Genomic DNA, 13,969 nt, shown 5'->3' on the forward strand with positions numbered 1-13,969 from the left:
ATTTCACTGATACTCTCATTAATACCATAGATTCATGGCTTCCTTTTTGTTTTGTTTTTGTTTTGTTTTGTTTTGTTTTTTTGACTTTAGAATTCTGTCCATTTCCAACCCTGAGTCAGTCCTCCCCTCAGCTCCCAGTCCATTTCCTGTATTCCTTGGCTACTGAACACTGCTGGGGGAAGTTACAAAATCAGGTACCACACAAAACTCACTAATTTCTAACACAATTAGGTTTATAACTTGCTTGGTAACAACTATCTATATACTGGCTTTTTATTATGTACATGAAAAGGTTTCATATCTTCTCTGGTCTCCTCAAATTACCAAAATCTTTGATTATCTTACTGGCTGGAAATAATCTTGATACCCCATTGTCTTCAATTCTACTGAGAATGTTAAGTTTGCTTAAGTTCCTTTCACCTTTCACTTCTGTATCTCAATATTACTCTGTATGTTCAACCAGTATTTCCTGCCTCCTTCTTGTAGAAGAAATATGATTCCCTCCTGTCAAAACTAAGAGCTACCTGTATGCCTTTGTTTTGACATCCTACACATGTCATCATGATTTTACTCTTTTACCTTTTCTCTTGTATTGTCTATTTCCCCTTTCTGTAAGGCCCCTTCTTTCCTGCTTACAAATATACTTAGATCTCCTCAATCACAATAGAATTTTATATTTTTCTTGCTGTTACCTTAGGTAATCATCCAATCTCTCCTTTTATCTTTTACTCTTATTTGCCAAAATGTTAGTTTAACATTTTAAAATTTACAATTCAGAATTATATGAAAGACTACCACAATATAAAAGTCTACAAAAACTGAGATTAAGTAAATGTTAGTATTTATCATACTTAAAAAATATTTTTAACAGAAAAAATACATATCACTAAAAGTCTACCGTCCAAACCCTCTCTTACTCCCTCCCCAAAGGCTGTCACTCTCCTGAGGTAGGCACTGCCATTCCCATGTATTTTTTGTATTTTGTATTTTCTTGAACTTTATATATATATATATGTACTATTGTTTTTTCTGTCTTTAAAAAGTTCAGATAGGGTTACCTTCTTCAACTTGTTTTCACGCCACATTAGGTTTATAAAATTCATGTTAATACATGTAGTTGTGTTTTATTAAATTTAACAACTATATAAACCTGCATTGTATGAATAAGTCACAATTTACTTATCTGTTTTCCTATTGAAGGATTTATATTGTTTTCCTTTTTCTACTATTACAAGCAGTGCTGCCAATATTTCCTTGTCCATGTAGTAGAGTTTATCTGGGGAATGCAGCTAGAAGTGAAGGTGTTGTGTTGAAGAGTATGGATAATTTTATCCAGCATTACTAAATTGAACTTCAAAATAATTATTCAAATTTACATTCAAACCGCACATTGTATCACTGCTTGTTTCCATAAACCCTCACCAACATTTTGTATTATCAAACTTACTTTGTTTTGCCAGTGAGGTGAAAACAAAATATTTTTGTTTAGTTTTTCATTTTATTGATTATTATGACATAGAGCAGCTTTCCTATGTGTATTGCTCAGTTGAGTGTTCTTCTCAATGAATTAATCTATAAGATTTATTCATTATTTTTCTTTTTTATTATTGATTTCCGTTCATTCATTTATTCAACAACTACTTACTAAACATTCACTAGTTCTAGGCACTCTTTTAGGAGATAGAGAAACATCAGTGAACAAAACAAAATGGCTGCCCTTGTGGAGCTGACATTTCTGAAGAGGCGTAGATAAAGAAAGTGAAAAATTAGTAAAATATATAGTGTGTTGCAAGGTGACGCTAAAATGAAAATAAAAACAGTGCACAGTGAAGGGAACTATGCAAGTTATAATGTGAAATACTGTGGTCAGGGTAGTTCTTACTGATTTGATCAGACCTGAAATTGCCAAGGGAGTTAGCCAAATAGTTTCTCACAGAAAAAAGCATTTCAGAAAAAGGATACAACTAGGCCAAAGTCTGTAAGGTAGGTGCATGCCTGTCATGTCTTAAGGGCAGGAAGGAGGCTAGTGTGTGGCTGGACCAGAGTGAGCAAGGGAGGAAGAAGTAAGTGGAGATAAGCCACCGCAGAGTTCTGAAGTATGATCTGCCCTAAGATTTTAAGCTGTGTAAGAATACAATAGAAACAGAGAGATCAGTTAGGAGGAGATTGTTGTTAACACTGGCAAAAGATGATGGCTTGAACCAGGATGGTAGTAATGTGCATGATGTAAAGTGCTTAGATTCTGGATATACTTTGAAAATAAAGAGGGACTGGATGTGAAATGTGAAAGGAAAGAGGAGTCAGGAACTGCTCCAGGCTAGAGTTTTTCTTGAGACACTGGAAAGATGGAGGTACAGCAAATGAAATGGGAAGGCTGAGGGTAGATCATAGTTTGAGATGTCTATTAGTCATCAAAAGCATAGTTGACATGAGGCTGGATAAAATTAGCAAGGGTGTAAGTTAGAAAAAGAAGAGAACCAAGGATTGGGCTCTATAGCAGTCTTTAAAAGTTATTAATATAAAAGGGATTATAGTCCTTTGAGAATTACATGGGTAGCAAAATTCTCTCAGTCTGAGACTTCTCTCTTCCTTTTGTCCATGATGTATATTTTAATACATCAGTTTCAAAATTTAATAACATTAAATTTATGATTATCATCGGCATTTTGGATGCTTATTTTTTCATAAAATTTAAGTCATCATTTTTTATATTTATTACTAAGTACCTCACTGATTTAAATCATATCTTTGCTAGAGTTGTATTCCTAATTGTTTGTTGTAGGTGTATAGGATATTATTAGATCTTGTATAGCTCTTTTGGGTTCTAATAGTTTGCCTTTAGATTCTCTTAGGAATAATGAATGTATTGGTTTTTATTTTTTCCTTTCCACCCCCTATATACATTTTAAAAAAATCTCTTTGCATTAGTTAGAATCATTATACAATGTAAAACAGAAAGGCGAACAAAGGACACTGTTGATTTTTTCTTGACTTTGGGATGAATACTTTGGTTTTAGCTAATGCTACAGTGGTAATCATATTGCAATATATAAGCATAGCAAATCATCACGTTGTGGACCTGAGGTTGTACATCAGTTATATCTCAATTAAAAAAAAGAGTATTTCTAACTTTTATCATTAAGATGTTGGCTGTAAGTTTTTGGTAGATATCTTCATCATATTAATGATGTCTTCTTAGGTTTCCTGAATCTAATTTTTTTTAATGAGAATTTTTTTTTAATTTTGTCAAATTATTTTATCCTTTTTTTTTTTTTTATTCTGTATCCTTTGAGATTACCATATAATCCTTCCTCCTTTAACCTCTTGGAATATTTAATTACAATCATAGTTTTTCTAATGCTAAACCATCCATGAATTCTTGAAGGAAATCCTCTCTGGTCACAAAGTGTTTCTTAGATTTTCTTTACTTAGCATGCTAATATTCTACCTAGGATTTTTGCATATAGAATTTTAATTGAGATAGGCTATAGTTTTTTTCTTACTTTCCTTGTTTTGTTTGGGTTTCAAGGTTCTATTACCTTTAAATTAAAATTGCAAAATATTCTATCTTTTTATCTCTTGTTGAACTATCTGTAAAGCCAAAGATTTCATGCTTGTGGAAGATTTGCTTAAACTCCCCTCTAAAATCATTAGGACCCATTGGGTCCATTCTATTCACATATATTTTATATTTTTACTGCATATGTGCTGAACCACTACAGGAGCCTCTAATTGCTCTCTTACCATCCTCCATTGCCAGGATGATCTTTGTAAACTTTATATCAGATCATGACACTTTCTAATGGTTTCCTATGGCTCATAAGACCCTGAGTGATCTGGCCTTGCCTGCCTTTCTGACCTCATTCACTGCTATTCTCTCCCTAACCCAGTATATTTCAGGGTTAGCAGCCCTCATTTTGTTCTTCAAGTTCACCAAGCTCATTCACACTTCAGGGACCTTGCACTATGTTGTGGCCTCTGCTTGGAATGTTCTTTCCTTAGATCTAAGTTTAGCTGGCTTAATTGTATAATTCATATCTCAGTTCAAATGTACCTTTCACAAAGGTTTCACCTGAATTCTCTATTTAAAAAATCAACCCCGGGCGCCTGGGTGGCTCAGATGGTTAAGCGTCTGCCTTCGGCTCAGGTCATGATCCCAGGGTCCTGGGATCGAGTCCCGCATCGGGCTCCCTGCTCCTTGGGAGCCTGCTTCTCCCTCTGCCTCTCTCTCTCTCTCTCTGTCTCTCATGAATAAATAAATAAAATCTTTAAAAAAAAAAAAAAAAAAAAAAATCAACCCCTTCTCCAGTCTCTCTCTACCCATTACCTTATTCTGCTTTTGTTTCTTTGGTTGGTTTACTAACAGTTACCAATATCTGAACTTATTTTTTTCTAACAAACACCAATATCTGAACTTATTATTTTTATTGTTTCTTGTTTGTTTTTCTCCCTCCCGCTATAATGTAAGCTCCATGGAGGTAGGAATTATTTCTCTATTATTCATTAAAATGTCTCCAAGTTCTAGAGTAGTGTGAATACCCAGGACATGGGCTTTCAAAAATATTTATTGAATGCTTAAATTAGTGAATGGATAAAAGGATCAATCTCATTCTTCACAAACATTAAAGGCCAAAAAATCCCAATCCTTGCTAATCATTCATTCAACATGTACTTATCAATCACCTATTTTGTATCCAACACTGCAGGACACTAGATAGAATGTGAACAAAACAAGCCCTCTGCTCTCATTAAACTTATACACTAGTAGTAGACAACAGTAAACATTAAAACAAGTAAATGTATTTATTATATCTTATGGTATCCTGGTAAACCAGCTCTCTAAAAAATAGAAACTCTGGTAGCATTTTGCCAATTTCCATGGTGTAAACACTCCCATCATAGTCAGTTTCAAGATTCCAATGTTTTTTTTTTTTTTTTAAAGATTTTATTTATTTATTTGAGACAGAGAGAATGAGAGAGAGAGAGAGAGAGAGCACATGAGAGGGGGAGGGTCAGAGGGAGAAGCAGGCTCCCTGCCGAGCAGGGAGCCCGATGCGGGACTCGATCCAGGGACTCCAGGATCATGACCTGAGCCGAAGGCAGTCGCTTAACCAACTGAGCCACCCAGGCGCCCCAAGATTCCAATGTTTTAACAATTGTTAAAACAATTCCATCTTTAACAATTTTTTTAAAAGATTTATTTATTTATTTGAGAGAGAGAGAGAAAGCATACACGCATGCAAGGCAGGGGGAGGGGCAGAGGGAGAGAATTTTCAGGCAGACTGCTGGCTGAACAGGGAACCCAATGAGGGGCTCGATCCCAGGACCCTGAGATCATGATCTAAGTCAAAGGCAGACACTTAACCGACTGAGCCACCCAAGTACCCCTAACAATGTTTTGTTTTTTAAGATTTATTTACTTATTTGAGAAAGAGCGAGAGAGAGAGCACACGCCTGCACCCACCCATGTGATTGGGGGGAGGGGCAGAGGGAGAGAGTCTTCAAGCGGACTCCCCACTGAGCACATACCCCAACACAGGGCCTGATCTCATGACCCAGGAGATCATGACCTGAGCCAAAATCAAGAGTTAGGACACTTAACTGACTGAGCCACCCAGGCGCTGCAATTTTAACAATGATTTAACAAAAATAAATAATACCTAACAAAATTTTTGAAAATTAAATAAATGGCTCTCATGATCATGTATTACTGACTATGTCAGATAGTATTAAGTGCTTTGGAGAAATATAAAGCAGAGAGGGCGATGAGGAAATTTTGAGAAAAGCAGTATTAGTCAATATAGAGTGGCGAAGTGACATTTGATCTGAGACCTGAAGGAACTGGGGGACCAATTGTGAGTGTTTGGAGGAAGGGCATTTGAGGCAGAAGAAACAGAAAAGACCAAGGCCTGAGGGCAGGACCATGCCTGGAACAGCAAGACGGATGGTGTGGTTGTGGCAGAATGAGCAAGTGGAGAGAAGGGGTGAGATCAGAGGTCCTTACAGCCCATTTCGAGGACTTGCACGTTTATTCTGAATGAGATGGGACACCTTTGGATTGTAGCAGAGGAATAACAAGATTAATAATATATAGTCATTTTAAATTATTAAGACATACTGTCATGTTCTGCCTCCAAAATAAATAATAAACCCAACAATATAGTACGGAAATCCTATTTAAGTCATTATCAACTCAAGAATATATGTAGCAAAATCTTTTTATAAATCTGCGGTGGGATTTTTCCCTTATGAATGTAGGTTACAGATGTGTGAGCAGCAAATTTCTTGTGGATAACTTGAAGCGCTTGTTTATAGTTCTATCAGTAACTTGTAAATCTGGTAAATACAAATGTCTGTTTGGCAACTACTGGCCTTACTTAGGGTAAGCATGAGTCTATCATGTCATACTACAAATTTCCTTGGGAGATCATTCTATGATACTCATTTTGGTTTTTAAGGGGACATCCCTGTACAGGCTTAGTAAGAGTATAAAAGATATTCACAGATTTTTATAGAAAACTGATTTTTAATGTTAAGACTAGTTTTGATGTGAATGACTTTTGTGCTAATAGCTTTTTAAAGTGCCACTTAACTGAATATTATAGCTAAAGAAGAATGTGGGTAACACTGCAAGAAATAATTTTGCATTTTGTATCCACAAAAGTTTGGTCTAGGTTTGTGAATTGCACTAATGAGGTCTGTATTTGAGATAGTTAATACCCACTCGGCCTTCTTACAAATGCATGCCCTGACAAGAAGAGGGCTGCATAAGAGAATGTGAATGGTTCTGCACAAACTCGTAAGAAGCATCAGGGAAAAAAAGTGAAATAGTTGCCTCTTATTGAGCACTTACTATTTGCCCAGCATAATGCTAAGCTCTTTGCTTATATTATCACCGTAATTTCTTTTGAGCTAAGTACTTTTTCTAGGTCAGGTTCAGAGAATTTAAGTGAGTCATACAAAGTCATGTAAGTTGCTAAGTGGCAGGGTTAGGACTTGACCTGACAGCCTGTGTTCCCACCTGCCATGATTTATCATGTATAGTTAAAGGGTCGGAAGTAATATCACCAAATATAAATAGCTTATATTATCCCAAAGATGTTTCTCCTTTAAAATCTTATAAATTACCCCGTAAGTCACTAGAGGTTATGAAAGCTTTATCTACACATGGGAACTTTACTTTTCTACCTATCATGAACCACTTAAAGTTCCTTATTTGGCATTTCCAAAGGATATTCCATAGACAATTAATTCCATGGACTTTTTATGGTGTCTTAAATTAAATTATTAAATTATGGTGGCTAAGTTAGTTTGAGATATACTGGGTAAACAAAGTTATAGAGGTTATTGTTGTGGTTTGTTTTTGAGGACTTCTCTGATTCTTTAATAATGGTCTTTGTGAATTTCTTTTTTTTTTTTTTTTTTTTAAGATTTTATTTATTTGCGAGAGAGAATGAGAGACAGAGAGCATGAGAGGGAGGAGGGTCAGAGGGAGAAGCAGACTCCCTGCTGAGCAGGGAGCCTGATGTGGGACTCGATCCCGGGACTCCAGGATCATGACCTGAGCCGAAGGCAGTCGCTTAACCAACTGAGCCACCCAGGTGCCCTGGTCTTTGTGAATTTCTAAGAGATCAGATAATTCACTTTATTTCCTAAACACATTTAATCAAGGAACATTTTCTTCCCACATGGTAACCCCTGCCATGAGTGCTTTGCAAGAGCATTATTTTGGGAAATCTCTAACTCACCCTTAAGTTCAAGTTTATAATACAAATAGAAGCATCATATCTTCAGAAGAGTGCCTATCCAAGAGTTCAGTGTTATTCCTGAAAAGAATGACTCAGAGCCACACACTTGTTTGTTTCTGTTTTAAAGACTCTGGCACTTGTTCAGCTTCTGACAGAGATGTGTAGATCTCGCTAAAATCAAAGAACAAAATTGTATTCCTTGAAGATAACTCATCACATTTTTAGACACCACAGGGGTATTTTCTTTGTAACTGGTAAGATATTGAACATCACCCAAAAACAAGCTTGCTTGGTTATAGACACTGACTGGAGGCGAAGCCTGGATGTTTTTGTGTTCCACATGGCATTTTCCCATTTACAGTGTATATGCGTGCGTGTGTGTGTGTGCGCACGCGCAATTGTGCACGTGTGTGTATGTTCCTGGCAAACACCTTTGGGCAAGTTTTGCTCTTATCAAAATAACACAATTATCAGACTTTAGTCATCTAATCAGGCTGATATCCCCAGGAGATAGAGTAAATCGCTCCCAGACCCGGAAAATAGAAGGGGAGGGAATCTTCTAACTAACTGAAGGCTTTGCCTCACTGGGTGTGTTTCTTCTTGTCTTTGAATGAACTTTTCTCTGAGTTGTAGATCAGAAAGTCAAACGCATTACATACTAAATGAGGAACGCGCTGTTATATAGAGAGTGGGCTCCTAAGTCTGTAAGGGCTGAATTCAGCTTGATTGACCCACTAACTTCCAGGCTGAGTGGCCATTATTACTTTATTATTTTTTTAATCAATCATACATTTCTCCGGAAAACAGTTACTGCCTTTTATGTTTCTAGACCTTGTTTTCATTCCAGGTCCACAATATAGAACAAAGACAGATAAGTTTTTGAGCCTTACTTGCTTCATCTATAAATTGGGAATGTATAGGATTGGCAGTGAGAATTAAATGAAAATGGGTATATAAAGTATCTAATACAGTGCCTGGCACTCAAAAGGGGATTAACAAATCATAATGATCATAAAACCAAGGATGATAATAATTCTTACTGGTCTGAAGATTTCATACAATCATGGATATTTCTTGCATAGGAGGAAAAAAAGCAGTTGCTTAAATGTGTTTTTTTTCCCTCTGGTAAATAGCTATAATTTCCAAAGTCTTTACTCCTTGAAGTCTAAATAATACAGGTTGTTTTACAGAAAAAATGCTATCTTAGAGGGGTATCATTTTAAGCCCCATTTACTACGAATGCTCTAACTCATACTGATTTATCAGATTAGTTTACAAATTACCTGGCAAGACCTAAAAGAGTAGGAAGTTGAAAGGTACATTTTATTAAGAGAGATATAAAAGATCTTAGGCAAAGGAACTATCATGAGAGCTACAATAGTAGAAGATTCTAAAAAAACAAGGGAATAGAAGCTCTAAGAGAGAAGAAAGGGAGAAGACAGATAGCTACTAAAACTCTGCAGTGGGTTCCCATCAGATTGAAAAGAGTTTCTATTAAATTTCTAGAATCTGCATAAGCAAGAAACCCCTGTCTGGCTCTCTTGCCTTATACCGTTCTCTCTTTATTCATTACATTCTAGTCACACAAATCTTCTTCCTGTCCATCAAAGTCCAAGTACGCCCCCAGTCTCAGTTTTATGGCTTTGGGATTTTTGCATTTGCCAGAATCCTTCTGTTTGTAATGGTGTACCCCAACATTGTCCCATGGTTGGCTCAAAGGTGTCAGCTCATTAGAGGGGTCTTTCATGACCACCTGACTTAAGGTAACCCTGGATACTCTCTAACATACCACTCTATTTTATTATTTATATATAATATAATCATCATTGTATTTACTATAATCTAATTTTTTTCTTTTTTGTTAACTTATTCAGTTTTTTTATTATCTGACTCCACCCTTATTTCTATAGTGTAAGCTCTATATACACAGGGTGGCTGACTATCTTTTTCACTGCTGTACCTCTAGCACTGAGGATTGTGCCTGCCATCTAGTAGGCTCTCAATAAAAAATTATTGAATGAATAAATGATTGAATACCAGCAGTGAAGAAAAATCCTTCAAAGGGATGTTGAGAAATGGCAAAGAATAACTTTACCAAATTGACAATTTTGCCTAGGGCCAAAGCTGAACATAACATTAATAATGTTCATTGATATTTTCTGGACTAATTTTGACATCTCTAATGAAAGAATTGCTCCTTCATGCATGCAATTCTGGGAAATCAGTTATTATTCTAATCAATGTCTTACTAATTTGAGCAGTGGTTATTTTAAATCACCATAAAGGTGTGGTTGACCATGTGTCATGAACAGAATTTTTACATTTCTGTGTATTATAAGGGAGAGGTGATTTTTAAATTTATGTATGGAGGATTATAATTATGTAGATACATGTTGTATATTACATACTATCAGGAAGAACAATAACAGCTTTTATTTAAATGGATGCTGGGCAAAATATCATTACCTTTATTCTATCCCTCAAAAATATATAACCAATTACTTAACTTGTTTCATTTTCTTAGTGACAAATTTCAATAGTTTAAGACATTTTTTAAATCCCACAATTTCCCTATTTGCTATCACATTACTTCTAAGAATGTTAAACTCCTGCTAATCCACAAATAAGATATTCGATGCCAGTATGTCAAATACAAGTTCTTATCCAGAGCTCAAAAACATCTTGTGCTACAAACAGAATGGCAATTACTGATGCAAAAAACGTATTGCTCCCTCAAGGCTTTTCAGAAATCTTGATTATTTAATCAGTGTTCTTGATTTGTAAGGCTAGGTAGTTGATGGCTCCCAAAATGTGTCACATTGGACATTATCCAGATGGAGTGCCAGTTTTCATTTGAGATTAAAGAGGTAAAACCCAACAAAAAAGGTTTTCCACCATCTCAGACTATAGCTCAACTTATATCAGATGACAAATAAAACCTGGCAGTCTGCTTTGCCCATGATTTTAAAACAGAAACTTCATTGAACTGCCAGTTACCAAATGAGGTGATTAACTATGATGTTGATTAAAGTTTTATACCATGTTTTTATTACTGACAAGTTTCTTTCTTCTCTCTTTTTGGGGGTCTAGTTCTTTCAGTGTAATTCTCACATCGTGTCTAAGATTTCATTATGTCATTTACGTTTTGATATATATACTTACTGGTGCTATTTTCAAGGACTTTCTATTGTATGCTTGCAAAATTAATGTATAATACGCACTGCATAGGAGGAATCTAAATCATGCATATTCCTTTCAAAGTTATACATAGGAGTACCGTAGTGATGTTCAACTTAACTCTTCCCAGATATGCTTCACTCTCTTATTTAGTCCTTTCATTTAATGTGTACAAAGTTCCAATTTTTAAAAACTTGGCTCTTGCTTTATACCAGTGTCATCCCTGAGGTTGACAGCTCTACTAAAGAATAAACAATAGCTACAAGGAAAGTTAGACAGGGATGGGGGAATAGCAAGTAGACAGACAAAATAATATAATAATAATAATAATAATAATAATAATAATAAATATATATATAAATAATGTTCATTAGTACTGATACTAAGAAACTCACAAGAGGTTAAAGGCCCAGGAGACTGAAGTCCAAGAGCTGGGGAAGCAATCACTTCAGATGTTTAGGCTGGAGAGGAGTCAGTATCCTAGACTGTGAGGTGCGTTAAATGAAAGCACCGATGGTCAGGTCGAGAAGCTAGCCTGATAAAAAGATGGGATTAGATGGTGTTGGATGTATCCTTTTATATAACATTTCCCCTTTCTTTAGCTTCAATACTATGAAAGTGCTTTCAATCTCCTTAATAGATCTTGCTCACTCTCATTGTGGGTCATTGATAATAATTTGCCTTCTTCCTAGAACATTCTTTCCTTTTTCTCGCTCCTTTCCCTTCAACTTCCTTGGCTATAATGTTGCCTCTCTCTCAGTTTTCATTTCCATATCACTTCTAGCAGAAAGATTTTGCTGACTGTGCACATGCATATTGTGCATCCCTAGGACCCTGTATGTCTTCCATCAGAGCACTGGGGCTGTAACAGGACTGCTGGCTACCAGTCTGGGTCAGTCACCAGGTACTAAATACCTTGAAGATAAGTGCCATATGGATTTTTATGCATCCCTGTATCTCTAGTATCCAGCATAGCATCTTCCAACTCTTTGATAAATATTTGTTAAAGGAACAAACATTGCTTATGGGTGTGGGTGGCTATCGACACTTGGGTGTAAGCAGGAAATTGATTGCTCCTTGTTGAACAGGGAGCATTAATAGTGGTAGAGAAACTGATATTTGCAGGGGCAGGGCTAAAGGAACTGAGATTCTTGACAATGATATAGGATGAGGGTATAACTCTGTGGTACTCCATTCAGCAGTCCCTGGTATGCTGGTTTAGATATTAGGAAAGCAGCTAATAGTAATAATGCTTTCCAATCTCACTGCACTTCATACTCAAAGGATTTATTGAGTTTTATAAACACTGATTAATCATCCTTGCCCTAGTGAGGTGGGTAAGAGTTATTATGCTCATATTATGAAGAGGAAAACCAAGGCAGAGAGAGATTAAGTGGTTAACCCAAGGTCAGGCAGTGAGTCGTGGAGAGCTGGCACTTAGACATGGAGTTTTAAACTTGCAGCTCTCTGCTTAGTCTATTAAGCACAGAACGAGAAGTTGGATGCCTTCCTGAAGCCCCTCCAAGGATGAGTAGCTCCCTTTTCCATGCTTTCCCATTGCTATTGGCATCACCAATGCCATTGTCTTAATGTATGCCAGGCATCATGCCTAGCACTTTCTATATATGAAGCCACTGAATCCTGCAACAACAATAAAAAAAAAAAAAACCTTGAAATAACTTTCATTTTTACCACTTTAAAGATGAGAAAATTGAGTTTCGGAAATATAAATTAACTATTATGTAGGAGACTTGGAATTCAGACCCCCTAACTATCAGAAGTGAAAGTTTATGCTACTTTCCAACACCCTTAACTTAAATGCTTGTGTACATGTTATTAGTATATGATGGGGTCAGATGTATAGTATGGGTAAGCGATATAATTCACAAAGGATAGCAGAGTACTAGAATATAATTGATTCCCAATAAATGTTTGTGGAATAAATAACAGAGTGAAGCTAAAATTCCTCCCAAGATCACAGGAAACTGAAACTAGGGTCCAGCATCTGAATGGTTCAGAGTCACAGAAGATAAGCTGATATCAAGTTCATTGCTCTGACTCCTGGATGCAGACACTATTAGGGATGTCTGGGTGTCCGCTCATAAAAGGAAGTGGAAGCATAATCAAGAGCCACCTCAACCATACCTTCACATCTTTTCCATTCCAGCAAGACATAATAATCTACCTTTATCTTTTCCCAATTAAGCACTTATAAAAAGTATAGGCAAAGGTAAATATATCAAGAAATTCATTACAATTCTGTTTAAATCAAGGAAAAAATCTAGATACCACTTAAATATCCAACAAATGAGTATTAATTTAATTTACCAATATCTTATAACACCTTACAAGTTATACCATTAAACAAAAAGCTTAGTTAGAAGTGATCTTTTAATATGTCAGAGTACCAGAGCATGGTTATATAAAAAGAGCAGGTTCCAGAGTAATAAACAGTTATGGTCTTGTTTTTTGAAAGAAAATATATGTATAAATACATAAGACTCTGGAAGGACACACCCAGATAGTTAGCAGCGGTTATCTCCAGAAAGCAGGATTATGGGCATCTTTCTTTCATTTATCTATACTTTCTGAATCTTCTGAAACGATTATGTACTGTTCTTGTAATGAGAACAACCAAAGTTGTTTTTAAATTAATTTTGAAAAAAAATTAAAACAGATGCCTCAGGAAAGAAAGGGTTTTGAACCACTGGAATCATAAACCAGGCACCAGCTGCCACCTGAAAATCTCGGCTTTAAAATAAGCCAGACTCCTGAACACACCCAAGCATGTGTTCTCCCTCCCATGCCACACATACTGTTCTCTGATAGAAGAAATGAAATGATTCCTTCTGTTCCCTTCCACCTTACCCTGACATAGCAAAGATGGAATGTGCACTATTTCCAAATCAAAACAGGCACAGTGCAGCAAGAGGCACTTCCAAATGATGAAATTAGATTAGAAGTTAAGGCAAAATATGTTTAACTGGCTTTTAAAGAAATTTGGTGGAACACATTACTATAAACAGTACATTTGGGTAGCCAAA

The sequence above is a fragment of the Neomonachus schauinslandi genome, chromosome 7 (genome assembly GCF_002201575.2).
Source record: "Neomonachus schauinslandi chromosome 7, ASM220157v2, whole genome shotgun sequence".
In the NCBI taxonomy this organism is placed as follows: domain Eukaryota; kingdom Metazoa; phylum Chordata; class Mammalia; order Carnivora; family Phocidae; genus Neomonachus; species Neomonachus schauinslandi.